Source organism: Ambystoma mexicanum, chromosome 5q (genome assembly GCF_040938575.1).
Source record: "Ambystoma mexicanum isolate Mex_15411 chromosome 5q, UKY_AmexF1_1, whole genome shotgun sequence".
Taxonomy (NCBI): domain Eukaryota; kingdom Metazoa; phylum Chordata; class Amphibia; order Caudata; family Ambystomatidae; genus Ambystoma; species Ambystoma mexicanum.
The window spans coordinates 1,064,099,516-1,064,116,190 of NC_090933.1; positions in this window are offsets into that span (position 1 = coordinate 1,064,099,516).

The window sequence follows — 16,675 nt, forward strand, 5'->3', positions numbered from 1 at the left end:
AGTAGTGCTCTAATTCTTCACCTGTCCTGCTGGCATCACTAACACTCATGCCCTGTTCTCATGAGCGTGTACTTCAATGGGTGCATCCTTACGCCCCACATCTAGCATTCCATTACCAACGCCTTCAAAATCTGCAGCTGGATACAATTAGCATTTATCCGTGTAGCATGAGTGCCTCTGACCTCAGCTTCTCTCTTGTGGGATGGAAAGGGGATTTGTCTTGGGACTGAGATGAACAGAGTCGAAGCTCCACATCAGGGCCTTCATTCTAATCATTGTGTACTAGGACTAGATATCCAATATGGCGACACTCTTGCCATTTCAACCCGCTGACCTCTAATTTACTGCATCACCTTTTGTGACTCCATCTTCTCTCTCTCTACCTACTTGAACTCCCTTCTTGCACCTTATGCAACGCATAACATCATGTACTACTTCTAAACTCTGGGCCTCCAATTAACTGCCCTATCTATAACCCCTGCAACTGCAGCATTAATACATTTATTGCTCTTTCTGTGTTGCTATATGATAAATCTAATGTGTGTAAAAACGAACTACAAGTGATCAATGTGCCTTCTGCTGTCCAAAACTTACAGTGCTCACACATCAGCACTTACTAGTAGGTATTTCTCAGCCTGAACCTTTTTTGCCTGGCTTGGACGCAATACGTGCATCCCAACAGAATCCACAATGCTTCCCTAGAATGAGCTGGCATGATCCTCTAATGCTAATAGCCAGTAGCAGGGCCAGCCAGAATTGGGTGGCCAACCAATGCAATGAATTCCTCTCAAGGCAAAAGAAATAATCAGGTGGGCCATGCATTGTGTAGAAGATTGTGTAGTGCATTCTGAGTTACTGGCAAAGGCTCAAGAAACTTGCTGGCACTTGTTTTCGGCACTTTTTGACTGAATAAATGCAATGCCCTCAACATCTGGCTAAAATCGAATCCAAAAGCCTCAAGGATCTTGTCTCTCACAGACACTGTATAACATCTTCTCCATGCCCCTGTTTCAGCTGCTGGATGAAAGAGGGATTAGTTAGAGCAAGTACAATGAAGGCAAGCAGTGTCTAATCCCTCTGTCAGGTGTCTATCAGAATGATCTTGAGGCCATAAAAGTAAATGCTTTAATACAGCAGTGGATGATGTAAAATGGGCTTGCACTTAATTATACTAAGATGAAGCTCATGGTCATTGGTACAGCCAATGATATTGGAAAGCTAGGACAGGACTATCAGCACTTTGTGATGGCAGGCTGTGGACTAAATATCTTGTCCAAGATGAAAACTTTGGGGGTGTACTTGGATCAGCATTTGAATATAAAAGCTCATGTCAATTATCTGATCGCATCTACAGCATAGCACATCAATTTACTAACTCTGATTAGTCGGTTTTTCTCCAGGGATAAATGTGCAACTATTGTTAGAGCAGTAATCAGTACAAAGTTAGATTATTGTGGCAGCTTGTTAACGGATAATGGTGTTGGAGACATTAACAGGCGTGTTGGAGACATTAACAGGCTGCAGGATTTACAGAATAGCGCAGTTCGTACAGTAGGAAGGTTGAGTAAGCGAGACCATGTGACCAAGGCAAGACTCCAGCTTTCCGAGTAAATACCACAACGCACATAAATGTTTATGTAATTGTAATTTAATGTGTTATTTATAATGCACTTAATGGCCAGAGATTTCTAAGCATGAACCCAGGGATCGAACATGTGTTTCTCCACGTCATCTTGCTTCCAGGGTGAGCGTGCTGCCCCTCAGCTATCCTCCCGAGACTACATGGCTCCAGCTCTTTGTTTCTTTCGAAAGCTCTTGTTAGACTTCCAAACCGAAGATCATTATGCTCGAATAACGGCAATCTTCGGATAGTGCCAAGAAAAAAACTAGCTTTGGTTACTAAAGGTGCATTATTTTCGGTTGCTCCCATGCTTTAGAACTCCCTGTCGACTGACTTGAGGAACATTGCATCTTTGGAAGCCTTTAAGCAAGCTCTTCAAACGTTGGTCTTCTCTTGAGTAATCTACATCAGGCTTCCCTTCTGTTTGTTTTGAATAATGTGAAGAGTCACATTGGTGACTGTAACACAATAAATGTAAAAAAAAATAATGTAGGTTGCCCTTCTTGTCACCTCTGTTATCTGTCTGGATTTCTTGTCTTGGTTGTACCCTTATCCTTATGCCTAAGGGCCTTATCTGGTGCATTACAAATACTAAAAACTAAAACTAATCATCATTATCCCATCAAAATTCAACAAGCAAAGAAAACGTGCCATTCACAATATTTTTATTTACAGAAATCTGACCATATAATGTTAGCCTTGAACACATCCCTTGCTCCAAAGCACTCTCTCGACATACATTTTTCTAAGCCTGTCAGCAGATTAGACACATGAATCTAGCCTCCCATACCTTCTAGCCATACCCCCTGCGAGATTTGATAACCTGCATGTCAAATCCTGTCACAATAAATTCTCTGCTATTTGACATATTTTCTACACCCTCACTTCCGTACAGAATCTGCTGCCATTCTGCTGATATTTTAAGATCCCCTTGTTCAGAGCATTTGGCCCATAAACATGATGGAGGCTAATCTACAGCACAAGAGGAATGTCAGAATCGCTGAGGTGTTTTTCCAAGTCACAACCTCTTATAAGGTACAATTACTACTCACCGGCCACTGCTGCAATCATCATCAGCTGTATTTGAAATATACAGGCACAGCAGAATAGGGTTCACCATGCACCCAAGATCAATGATGGCAGTACAGCAACGGTTACAATTGGAATCCTTCCTCCATCTCTCTTGAACTAGTGGCAAAGATGATCCTATTAACTGCATGAGACCTTCACAAGGAAACTATATACAATACAAGAGGTAAGACATTACAAACAATACCATATATCACATCTTCCCCTTTTATCAAGATGCACAATACTAGATATTTACCCTTCTAATAAACCAATCTCATACTCTCAAACTCTCACAATCATCCCTTTGATTCACAATCTGCCTTGTTCCATAACTACAGAATCAGGAAATATTCTTTCAATTATTTTGTCCGACCAAAACCTTTCTTCACATAACCCAGGTTTTTCACTAGCACTGAATGCTTGCCTTCAAAATACTAATTTCTGAAAGACTTTAGATGCTCATACTTCTCCATCATTTTCAACGCCTTCCTCTTCACCCTCTCTCTTAATGCTTCTTGATCCCAATCCACATACCTCATGCTCCCCATCCAAGCTAGGAATATCTTAGTAGCTGCTTTCCTATTCCTAAGGACCTCAAAGAGTGCCTGCCCTGTGGTGGCATTCTTTGCAAAGTGGTATGCCACCACCCTCTTTTCTATTCCTGTTTCCCAATATTTTCTATATGTGGCAGCTAAATGCACAGCATCAAACAAGGTGAAATTGACTCTTTTGACTGTACCATTTGTTTCAGGATGAGAGGGAAATGTTTAATGGTGCTCTTCCCTATACAGCATAAGAAGCTCTCCATCCCATCGGTAATAAGCTTCACCACAGTGTCATTTAGCATTATACTGCAATACATTTTTCTTTAACAACAGTGTCAGGATACTCACCAGAAGACTCATGTCAACATCAAAAACACTGTCACGTCCCCATCCATTTCAAATGCAAATCCCACAGCACCAGGATATGTTACTGGCTGTGTTCCCTTCTATTTAAGGTACCTAACATGTCCACTGCCCCAAACTTCCACAGAAGCCTAGCTAGCTCAACCAGTCTCAGTGACTTAACATGTGTCTACAATATCCTGTCACTTTTTGGCATCTCTGCAAAGCTCTAATGAAATCCTCCACCACTACATCTATCCCATGAATCTTACTGTACCCACCCCTTAGTTTTCATTACTCCTAAATGCCCTACATGACAAATGTCTTCTCTTCCTCCCTTATAACTAAAATCTGAGATCCTCCCTAACTTCCTGATATGGTCTCATCTCACTTCTCATCCTGGCTCTCTCCACACGTTTTATTCCACTTGAATCATTCCCATTATTAACTCATCCACTTCCAGTGTCTTTCACTGTCCATCTCCTCGTCCTAAATATCAGGTTATTCTTTGCTACAGGCATGAACTTTCCTTAAAAAAACATCTGCAGTTATATTCTCTTGTCTTTGTTTGTACAATGCCTCTAATTCATGGCCTTGAAGGAAGGCAACCAACTTCATTATACTCCTTGACATATCCTCCAACCATTATGCTGTGAGGATACCTACAAGAAGTTGAGGATCATTTTCTATCATGAAAAATATTTTGTCATAAAACAGTATGTAATTTATTGATCACCCAAATACAACTCCAAGCCTCTCTATCTACAACATTATGTCAATGGCCATCACTGAGAAGGGTGCATGATATGAATACATTCATACTTTCACTGCCCTTTAGATTCTGGAAGAGTACCTCCCATAGTCCTGTAACACAAACATCTGTCATCACTACAGTCACACACTGTAGCAAAACGAAATAAGGATGGTGCACTGGGAATTGTCTGTTTAATGGCTACACGTTTCCTTTCCTACTTTTCAATTCAAATATATTGGGGGTAAATCATAGATTTCAGCGCAGAGGCAGCACATGCGAGCAGCGCAGAGAGGGATCGTGCACCAGCGTGCGCCAGCCATGTGCGCTAAACAGCATTCTAGCGCACCGCATATTCATGTAATTTCCAAGGCAAAAAGAGCCCTGGCGCAGAGAACATCCCGCAGCGCCAGTTACGCCCCCAAGAACGCCCCTCGCGCAAGGAAAAGCCATCAAAATCCCCAATCCAGCACAAAGGGCTGCGCTAACCCTGGATCAGCTTACAGAGCCGCTACAAAACAAACGCTGAGGGGGGAACGTGTATTCCTGGGGTGTGCTCAAATTATCACACGAGGCCTGAGCGAGCGGGGTACGTGTATTACTGGTGTTAACGGGGAGTTTCACACGCAGTAGGGCCTGTGCGAGCGGGTATGTGGATTTCGGGGGTGCGCGGGAAGTTTCACACGCAATTGGCCCTGTGCGAGCGGGGTACATGGATTTCGGGGGTGCGCGTGAAGTTTCACACGCGATTGGCCCTGTGCGAGCGGGGTACATGTATTACTGGGGCTTGTGGGGAGTTTCACACGCGATTGGGCCTGTGCGAGCAGGCTATGTGTATTTGGGGGGTACGCGGGGAGTTTCACAGGCGGTAGGCCCTGTGCGAGTGTGGTACATGGATTTTGGGGGTGCACGGGAAGTTTCACACACGATTGGCCCTTTGCGAGCGGGGTACGTGTATTTTGGGGGTGCGCAGGAAGTTTCACACGCGATTGGCCCTGTGCGAGCGGGGTATGTGTATTTCGGGGGTGCGCGGGAAGTTTCACACGCAATTGGCCCTGTGCGAGCGGGGTACGTGTATTTCGGGGGTGTGCGGGAAGTTTCACACGCGATTGGCCCTGTGCGAGCGGGGTACGTGTATTTCGGGGGTGCGTGGGAAGTTTCACATGCGATTGGCCCTGTGCAGGTGGGGTACGTGTATTTCGGGGGTGCGCGGGAAGTTTCACACGCAATTTCGCTGTCAGAGAGGGGTAGGTGTATCCAGTGGGGTGCGCGGGGAGTCCCACACGTGAATTGGCAGTGTGGGTCCTCCCAGGTGTGCCCTCTACCCCCTCCACGGCCCCTGCAGGCAACCCACACCACAGGGGACTGCCCTGCACCCCTGGTCATGTTCCGCAGGCAGCCCATCCACCATGGGCATGCCCCCCAGCCAGGCCACATGTCACCTTGCACTAGTGATCACCAACTCATGTCCCCCTGCACCCCCACCCCCCAGCAGTGAGGGGCACCTGCCAGCAGGCCCCCACTCATGTCCCCCTGCACCCCCACACCCCAGCAGTGAGGGGCACCTGCCACCAGGCCCCCACTCATATCCCACTCATGTCCCCCTGCACCCCCACCCTCCAGCAGTGAGGGGCACCTACCAGCAGGCCCCCACTCATGTCCCCCTGCACCCCCACTTCCTGCAGTGAGGGGCACCTGCCAGCAGGGCCCCATTCATGTCCCCCCCTACATGACATAATGATGCACAATCATGGCCCGCTTCTACACCAAAATACCACAGCACGCCACCCCAGTCTTGAGACGCAATGATTTCCCAATCCACCCCAAACTGACATGCCTATCTCAAGACACAAACCAAAAGTCAACTATGTACATCAACACATGTCCATCACACACACACACACTGGTTGGCATTGATTGTGTAAACCCACATTTTCACATGCATGAACCCAATGAGCGAATCACACACATGGAAGTAAAATATCAAAATGTATTATGGACAAAAATAAAGCAATGAAATGAAAGCATAAAAAAATTGCAAACATGAAATGAAAAGCATGTCCAAAAGATGAGTAAATGAAAAGTATAACCAATCCAAAGAAATCCAAAAGAAAAATAGTCCAAACTCTCCCTCCACCAAAGCAAATCCAAAGGAAACGTAAAAAGAAAAATCCATTAATCCATGGTGAAATCCAAAGAAAAAGTTCAAATTAATCCATTGTCCAACTATGTACAATCCATTGTCAAAAGGAAAAATCCCTTAATCCATGTTCAAATCCAAATGAAAAGTTCTAATAAATCCATTGTCCAACTATGTACAATCCATTGTCAAGGGTCCATGAGCCCAACAAAAGAAATGAAACCTACGTAAGAAACTACCTAAGAAAACAAACTATATACAAATGTGTGGGGCATAGTCCAATCACCCCAAATCAAAGGAAAACGAAAATGAAACCTAACACTAAAAACTATTTACAATGGCGGCGGGCTAGTCAGATGGCTCACTTTTCGATGTCCCGGGGAAGGGCATCATCGAACTCCTGCTCAATGTGCTGGAGGCGGTCCTCTTCCATGGCCCAGAGGGTTCGCAGGGACGATGCCATGTTGGACTCCAACTCCCTGCGAATAGCCTCGATGCACTGGGCCAGCCTCAGTGCCCTTCGCATGGAGTTCTCCGCCCTGACCATTGTGAGCCGTGCCTCTTCCGCCCACCGCCGCTCCGCACCTATGGCCTGGCCCAACCGCTGCCACACGGAAGACACTTCCAATCCTGGGTCCTCCTGCCCTCTGGCTGATGGGTACCCTGTGGAGCTGCCCCACCGATGTTGAAGGCCCTGAGCCATCATTGCTCCCACCTTGTTGCTGCTGTGCCTGCGCCCTGGCTCTTGCTGCCTGCACGTCCTCCTCAAGCTGGGGTGCAATTGTTGTGGTGGCCACGCCTGCTGGACGTCCGACTCCCGACTGTGGCAGGGATGTGTCCTCCACCAGCCTGGCCACTGGGTCAGAGGCAGCTCCACAGGGTACCCAGGTGATACATGGGTGGGAAGATGGCATGGAGGACGACTAGCGTGTAGGGGGTTCAGGTGAGGAGGGGATCGCAAGAAGGTCCAGCACATGGAGGAATCCAGCATTGGTGACCCGTCCCAGTAGGTCAACACGGTCAAAGAGGCATCCAAGATGACGTGCAGTGCCTTCACGAAAACACTGCAGGTCACCTCGCATGCCCCGTTGACGCAACGCTATCCCAGCCAGGACAGGCTCAACGCGGTCCCGGATAGCCACATCTGCAGGGAGAGGAAGGCCAGTTGTTGTGCGCTCATCCCCTCCCTGAAAATGGGGCTGGACGTAGGCATCCCTGCTGGTGCCGGATGATGCAGTCACAGGATCGGGGACAGGATTACACACAGGCACCTCTGTGGCGGCCTGTGCTGCCTCCTGTCCCTGCCCCTGCACTGCACCACTAGCACCAGTGGAATCCCCACCTCCAGACCCCGTGTCTGTCCCTTCCGCGGCCTTCTCCTCCACCAAACCCCCCACCAACCTGGGTGACTCCATGCCATCTTTCTCCGTCGGACCCTGTGGGGTCTCAGCTGCCCCTTCTGCTGCCGAGGAGTCCACCTCCGACCTCCGCCTCTTGGACCTACCCTCGGCAGCTTCGGCCTGGGACACGGCACCAGACTCCTCACTCCCCGATGAGATGACAATCTGGGAGGGGAGCCAGGCCTTGCGTCTCTGGCTGGTGGTGCAATCCCTGCCACTTTGCTCCACAGCACCCTCTCCGCCCTCTTCATCAGTTGATGCTGCAGACAGGGAGAGATAAAACACAGGCATCAGGGCAATGGACTGATACACACATGACAGTTGTACATGAGTGGCAGTGTCAAACTTCAGACATGGCATCACACTCCCCAAAACACATGTCATTTCAACTCACACACATGAGCAATTCTACAGCAATATTGCACCAGGCAGCACCATCCATTCACAAACAACAGCACGAGTAGCCGAAGGTGAGCCTGACGTCACATGAAACACAGGGAGTGCACAACACATGCACACATGCCACCCGACCTACATGCATGTGTACATCTCCACAAACTGTTGCAGTGATGACATCCCCATCCATGTCACATTTGGCATTCTGCCTTCTACATGTCAGTGTCACATGCATCCATGTTGCATCACAGTTGCACACTTGTCAAATATACACACATGCACATGTACACAGTGCAGATACATGCAGCAGGAACCACCATCCATGTGTGAAACCACAACCATGCCAACATACATACACAGAAATTCAAACATGTGTGCTCCCACACCTGCATTTGGCCAGCATGCTTACCAACACATACACCATCGATGTGTCTCACACATGAGAGGACTCACATGTGTCAGCCTCGCACCCCTGTACATACACATCCATACATGGCCCTACAAAAACATATGTGCAACATGCACACTACTGGCACACCACAACACGCACTTCGTCCAATCAGTATGCATGTGCACTTACCGCTCGACTCTAGACAGGTCTGCCTCTCAAGGGCCTGGACGTGGAGCGCTGGGCGTATGCGTTCCAGGACCCTCATTTGGTGGTCTGACAGCTGGCCCCGGCGCCTATTGGCATCCGCTGCCTTCAAGAGGCGCTGGGCCTTGTCGAGGGTCCTGGACCCGAAGTCCTCCCAGTGCTTCCGGACATGTTTGATGTTGCGGACTGCCACCCCCTTCTCATTGATGGCAGTCACGATGTCCATCCAGATCCTGGTCCGTCCTTCATTGTCGGCGCACAAACTTCCAAAGAGGGCATCGTACTGCCCCAGGACTTGCTCCACCAGGACACCAACTTCCCAGGCACTGAAGCTGGTGGCCATCTGCCTCTCTGGCTGGGGGTTGCCAGTGGTGCCAGATGGTGTTGTGCCTGACATGGCAACCCCAGAGGCAGGTGTGGGTGGGCAACTGGGTCCTGGGGCTGGGCTGTGGAGCGATGGTATCCCAGTCGGGAGTCTTCAGTTCCAGCAGGGGTGGTCACAGCAACTGCACCCCTGGCTGACGTGCAGGCAGCAAATAGCAGGGCACGTGGGCTGCAGGCAGTCAGGCAGCAGCATATGGCAGGTGGGAGCATGCTCGGGGCTCTGGTGGGCAGGAAAATGGCCTTTTGGGCAGGAGCGTGGTCTTCCGTGTGTATTCGCGTGGCCAGCTTGATACGGAGTGATTTGGCACGTGAAAAATGTGCACGTCAGCGTGTAATTCGAGGAAAGGCCCTTAGTGCGTAAGTGCGTCAGTGACGTTAGGCGCGCAGGCATTGCCCACAACACGGGTGCATAGTGAATCAGCACGTGAGAAAACTGCAGGTCACCGTGCTATTGGAGGAAAGGGCCTTAGCGCATAAGCGTATTAGTGACGTTTCACATGTGGGCTGGCTTAAAAGGTACGAGTATCACGCTATTTCCTTGTACGTGCTTTTTGTGGAGAGCGAGTGGGTGAATCTTGTACTTCTTGTCGGTTCACACGCGATTACTTCACAACCTTTCGAGTTCGTACTCCCTGTTTCCTCAGACTGCGTTCTTTTCTTCTTTCGGCGGGGGTGTTGCCTACGTGCACACGCGTGTCTTTTTCACATTCTTTTTCAAGGCAGATGGTGAGTCACGCACGTATTTTCCAACTGTGGCTGCCCCCGTGTGTCGCGTACCCCTTCAGAGGTCATTGTAGGCTGCGTGTAACACGCGTACGGTTATTTTTGTGTTTCTGGGTCCCACAGCATAGTGCGGGTTTATTTTTCCAAGCACGTGGACCACCAGGGGTTGCGTGCATGTGTGCTTTTGTTTTTGGGGTGCCTGTGCGTTGCGTGACCCATCATCTTCTCCCAGGGGTCTCATACAGCCTTGCTAGAGCACTAGGGTAGGAATTCCATCTAGTACCCTACCCCTTTCACCCCAATTGCCCAGGACAATTGTTTACTGCAACTCCCATACGCACAACAACATCAGTGCCATGGTTGGGAGGCGACCAAGCAGCAAGGGAGGCAAAGGTGGCTGACCTCCAAAAGGTGGGCGTGGTGGGCGCGGTAGGGGATGTGGCCAGGATTTGCAGGGTGCCTCTAGACCCCCGTGTGTGGAGGACTAATCAGGGACACCCATGCCCCCCCATGGTTGTGGGAAACGTAGCTGACACCATCCCAGCTCAGCCCTTGTTGGACCTGCCCATTTTGGCACCTGAACCAGCACAGGATAACTCCCAGGCTGACTTCCAGGTCAGCAAGTCTAAGCCACGTGTGGCGGTGCAAGTTGCTGTCATCAGGCCACATGGATCTGGGGCAACAATGTCATCTGCTACCCCAAGTAGGCAGGGTGGCGAGGCTGCAGGGGCAGCTGCCGCTCTAATCACCCCAGCTCTGAGTCTCCCAGCCGGGACAGTGTTGATCCAGGTCCATCAAACCGATGTTGGCCCTGCCAACATCACCCTGCAGCCAATGCCTGCACCAAGACCTATGGTTGTTGTGCATTTGCACACTTCTAGTACCCAGTCCACCTGCGCTTCTTCCCCTACTGACCAGAGCGGCGTAAGCCACTCAGGATCTGCACCACCTTTGAAAAAGAAGAAGAAGGGTGCTCTGGCACTACAGGCTGAGACCCCAGACACGGCTACACACTCCGGCACATCAAGGAAGCCTAGCTTTAATGACGCTGAACTTGATGCACTTGTGGCCTATGTGTCGGCACATAGCCGTGAAATGGTGGTGATTGCAGGGTGCAAGACCATACCTGGTCAACGTAGGGAAAACTGGCAGACCATCGCGGACCACATTAGTGCCCTTGGATTTTTGAGGCGCACAGCTGATGATTGCTACAAGTGGTGGAATGACCTCAAACGCAGAGCAAAGAACAAGCTGGCCTCAAATCATGCCTCTGCTCTGGTGACTGGTGGTGGGTCTCCACGAGAGGACAACCAACTCACTGAACATGAGTCTGTTGCTGGAACCTTGGTCACAGAGGAACAGATCCAAGGCGTGGGAGACCTACCAGATTACGACGCATTGTCCGGTGAGTGCCCATGCATGTGTGTGTAATCCATGTGTATGTTGTTTGGGTGACGGGTTCTGATTGAGTGCCAGGTGAGGGTGTGTACTCCTGAGTGGTATGGGTCACCCATGTGCTTCATCCAAAACACTCACCGGCCTTGGATTTGGGTATGACAGTATCCCTTCTGCCCACAGTAGCCAATTAGCGCCACATTACTGCAGTTGCCCTTGAACTGTCATCTTGCAACAACATTGTTCTGAATTTTTCGGTGTTCATTCAGGCTGATTGTTTCAATTCTCCAATTTTTGCAACACATTTTTCTGCCCTAATGCCACATATGTGACATGCTTCTGTCATTGATTACACCCCACATTGGCCCATATTTGTTACCTTGTTATGTGAATGATTAGACCATTCAGGCTGATTGAGTATTGGCCTGCTCACATTAATTTTTGGGGCCTGTTTGAATGTGGAACATGATAGTTGTTTCATGTCATGTGTAAGTGACCAACCATTGATGTGTGCATCTGCCTGCGATCACTGTATTATTGTACACTGGATGTGTTGCAGTGTGTGGCACATGCGTATTTTGTCACACTATTTAGCATTTTTCATCTCATCATGTCCATCTCACATGGATGGGTGACAGTACTCATTCACTGACATATGGCTGTACTTGTCAAATGTACCATGGCTAGGCTACATGCCATCTGTGTGCTGGCATGTGTCATGTATGTGTATTGGACATGCCACTCACAGGCTAATGTGTGATGCCAGTGCTACCTAGCATGCAGAAAATGTGTTGCTTTTCCATCTTGGTGTCCTCAGTGTCTGCTTTTTGCCTCCCCTTCCAACTCATTGACAGTGCATGCATGCCAGGGTTATTGTCATGTGGGACATGTGTAAATCATGTACTGGATCTCTGGCTTGTCAGGCCTATGTGTGTGCTATGGTGCTCATGCCTGTTTCCATTTGTTGTCTTTCATGTTTTTGCAGGTGATGACGCAATTGATGCTGTTGAGGTTGAGGAAATGGTGCAGACCCAGGAGGAATCTCAGGCACGACTGGGCACCAGTGGAGGACGTGGTGTGGTGGTGGGTGAAAACCCAATCTTACTGCAGACCATACTGCCCAGGGGTGTCTCTAGGTGCACCTCCCCAGACCTCTATTCAGGTGCTGAATCAGATGAGACTTATGTGCTGTCACAGGTGAGTGTTTCTGGCAGGGATTCTGTTCTGTCCAACCCACCTGCACCAGGGGTAGAACCCTCTATGGGGATGTCAGTGTTGGTAAGTCCGCCTTTGGCGGTTATGGATGCAGGGTCACACTCCACAACATCTGATACTGTTCCTGGGCCAGCAGATCAGAGGGGGAATGCAGTCCTGCAGCCTCAGGCAGTGCCGGCACAGCAAGGTGTAGATCGCCTTGCCCCAAACAGGTGTGGTGCTCGCCGACGTGGTGGCTGTACGCCACCAGGCAATACTGTATGGGAAAACTCCATGTACGGTATAGCAGCACAACATGGAGCATCGGTTGAAATGATGGCTCAGGCAATGGAGAGGGTGGCCACTTCCATTCTCCCCCCTGAAAGGCAGATGGAGCAACAACAGCAGGCAACAGACTCCATTTACCAATCACACAGGGAAGACATGTTGGCGTCCAAAAGGGACCGAAGAGCGGCACTGGAGACTCTGCGGGAAGCCATTTCTGTAGATTCACAGGGCCACAGGGAAGCCCTGAGCTTAGAACTCCAGTTCCTCAGGCAGACTCTAGGTGAACTTGAGGCTTCCCGAAATTTAAGGTCAGAACAGCAGCTGGAGCAGCTCACACGTTCGCTCTCAGCTGAGCTGCAGGCAACTCGGGAGGAGATCCAGGCATCACGCGAGGCCATGCGTGCAGAAATGCAGGCGACCCGTGAGGTGCTGCATGGGGATCTCTGCACTATCATCCTCCAGAATCAGACCTTCAACACCCGCATGATTGCTGCCATGAAGGACCATACCAGTGCTTTGCGTGGGCTGCCTCCCATAGCACCACCACCTCCTGATGCAGAAGCAGAGGGTGAAGAGAGCGACAGCAGCAGTTCTCCCACAATAGCGTAGCCGTGCAGGCCATGAGCTCATGGAGGTATTTTTTTTTTTCGCAACATCCACGCAGGTGGGTGTTGGTGTGCACCCTGTCCTCGAACCTCCTGGGTGGCCTCCCCCTCCTCACCCCCAAATGGCCATTTTTTTTGTTTACCGTGTGTTGCCTTGTGTGGATCCCGTGGGCATCCACTGTGTATTCCAGCTGGGCACATGCAGGCTTGTCCTGTCTTTGGGTTAGATGCTTGGGTTCTTGACACACACACCCCTCCTGCTTCCATTTCCATGGGCTTGCAAAGGGTTTGACCAAGTGACAGTGACTTACACAGTGACATTGGGCTCCCATGAGCTGTGTGGGCAGTCTGTAGTCAAAACTGTGTGTACATCCCTAGTGGGGATTGTTGTATTGAACACTGCATGGTGTATTGATATGTGCTTGTTTATCCATTTCTTCCTCCTTATTCACAGTTACCTTCTTCATGTTGTCACAAGGCCGTCTCCTTTGCGGATGCAGTTCATGTTGTGTGCAGTACACTGACACATTTGCCTGTCATCAACACTCTGCAGTTGGAAGGGGTGGATGTGCTGGCTTATTCAGGCTGTAAGACTTGCACTACTTTGATTTGGTACTGTCATATTTTGGCAATGTTTCATCCTGTGTTGCTGTATTGTGTTGCTGGTAAGTATTTGGTCATGTGTGCTGTTTGTTATTGATTACTGCAAACATATTTCTGTGGTCTGTTTCCATTTGGGACAGTGCACTTTGTGACACTTGTATCATGTGTTGTGCATTCATTTGTTTGCTTTCACATTGCATGACATGCCATGGTGTGTTGGGTAGCGGAGATGGGGAGGGGTTGGGTGACATGGCCCTGTTTACATGTTGTATTTTGCAAGGGGGTAGTCATTCATGCAGCATGAATGTGTGTCTTTTTGTGACACAGCATTGGTTGTCTTTAGGTAGGTAGGGATGAACACAATGTAACACTTCCAGGTGACCAATCTCATGCTGGTATGGTTGTGACAATTGACTGTCCCTTATGTCATCATCATTGATTGTCAGCTGGTATGTGCCAGGGATGTGTGCACTCCAAAGGGGTGTGATTTTAGGTGAAGTAATTAGCCACCAGCTGCATATGGGCTGCCTCATCACGTGCCCTTTCCCCTCCCATGTGCAGCGGCCGTGCATGTGGTTGGGGATGTGGGGGTACCACCATGTCCACCGACAGGCCCCGGCGGGTTGCAACGTTGTGCAGGACACATGCTGCCACTATGATCCTGCACACTACTGGGGGCGCTTATAGCAGCTGCCCAACAGAGCGGTAAAGTTCGCGAAAGCGTGACTTGAGCACTCCGAATGTGCGCTCCACTATGCGCTGGGTTGCAATTTGGGCTGTTTTGTATCTTACCTCGGGTGGTGTGGTGGGGTTCCGAATTGGCATCATCATGTGGGTGCTCAGAGGGTAGGCACTGTCCCCTGGGGAGGTGATGATGGGTATCATTAGTGGGGTTGTGACATTACTCAGTATCTGATCTGACATGCATGCTTGTGCAGAGGCATTTATACTCACCAAGCAGCCATGTATCACCATGCAGCCCAGTTTCTTTGTCCCAGTTTAGGGTTGACATTCTGAAAATGAAACTGTCATGGGTTGACCCTGGATAGTTGGCATATAATGAGGTGATGATTTCCTTGGCATCACATACTACTTGCACGTTGATGGAATGCCAGTGCTTGCGGGTTCTATAGATGTGCTCAGTTGCCCTGGGAGGATGTAGAGCCACATGGGTGCAATCAATGGCACCTAGCACTTTGGGGAAGTGTGCCATACCGTAAAAATCCTAGACGGCAGCCTGCCTTTCTGCAGGTGTTTTGGGCATGTATATGTGCCTCCTGACTGATGGGCGTGCAGTCATGATAGCCAACACCTGGTGTAGGCAGCGTGACTGCGTGGCCTGTGACACCCCCCCCACTATGGCACTTGTCCGCTGAAATGAACCAGTGGCCAAGAAGTGCAGTACATTGAGCATCTTTTCCAAGGGGCTCAGTGCTTGGGAGCCCAGGGTGGGTGATGTGAGGTCATCCTCCTACTCACTCACCAGGTCGAGTATTATGTGAGGTGGAAACCTGTAACTCCCATACACCTGGTCATCAGGCATCCCAAAAAGGCTGGTCCTGGGTGTAAAAATTCTGGCCCTGACTATCCTCCTCCTCCTGCGGTGTCCCACAACCACTGCTGCGAGGAACGGTATATCCATCTTAGCGTCTGAGTCGGGCCCGCATACGCCTGCTTCCTGGCATACGTGTTTCCGGATTAGCGCGTCTTTTTTGACGCACGCGTTTCCCCTGTTCAATTCCATGAATACGTGTTGTAGGCGCGCGTGCGGGCGTTCCGCGCATTTGCCTCCTGTACTTCCCCCGTAACGCCCACATTTTTCACGCGTTGTTCCCCATTCCGTGTGTTACGCCCTGTGTTCCGCCTACTTTTGTTGTGTGCGCCGCGCTATGTGCGCTTTCGCTGTGCGATGAGCGCACGCCGTTTGATGACGTGTGCGCCGCGTGCGCCACGCAAGATTTTAGGGTACATCCCAGTATTTACACGCGCACGGACTTCCATGAATCTGTGCGTGGCTTTCGCACGGTTGCACAGCGATTTTCGCACTTGTGCTGCAATTCGCACGCTTTCGCACGCTTGCGCAGAGATTTTCAGTGCACATTAATTCCTTGAATCGGCCTGATTACGTTCTTATAAAGAATCTCTTGCATTTCTGATTCTGTAAACAAAGTGTTCAGAAACATGGAATCATTCTCCATGAGGCCTAGGAAAACCATCCCCTCCTGGCAATCTTGAGGCCTAGACATTCCTTCGATAGTATTCACTTAGCTTAATGTAGGCTTCACCCCTTAATCACTGAGCCTCTGACACAAATAGTGCATGCATTTGAATCTAAACATACTATATGCTTCCATTCCCAATGTGAGGCCTGTATCTAAGGTCTTATTCCAGTCACTGATAATGCCCCGCTAGTGTTTTATCATAAACAATATTATACTGTAAGCATCAAAACCTACTAGTTGTTCGAAACGGTATCCAGTTAAAATTTCGAAAGCACTTTTTCGAATGTCATTTTGTCCAAAAAAAAATGTCAAAAAAAAATTCCGAATAAATATGTTTTTATTTTATGTGTTTTTTTTTGGTTTAGTTATTTAAAAAAAGAGTCAATAAAAAAAAAAGCGG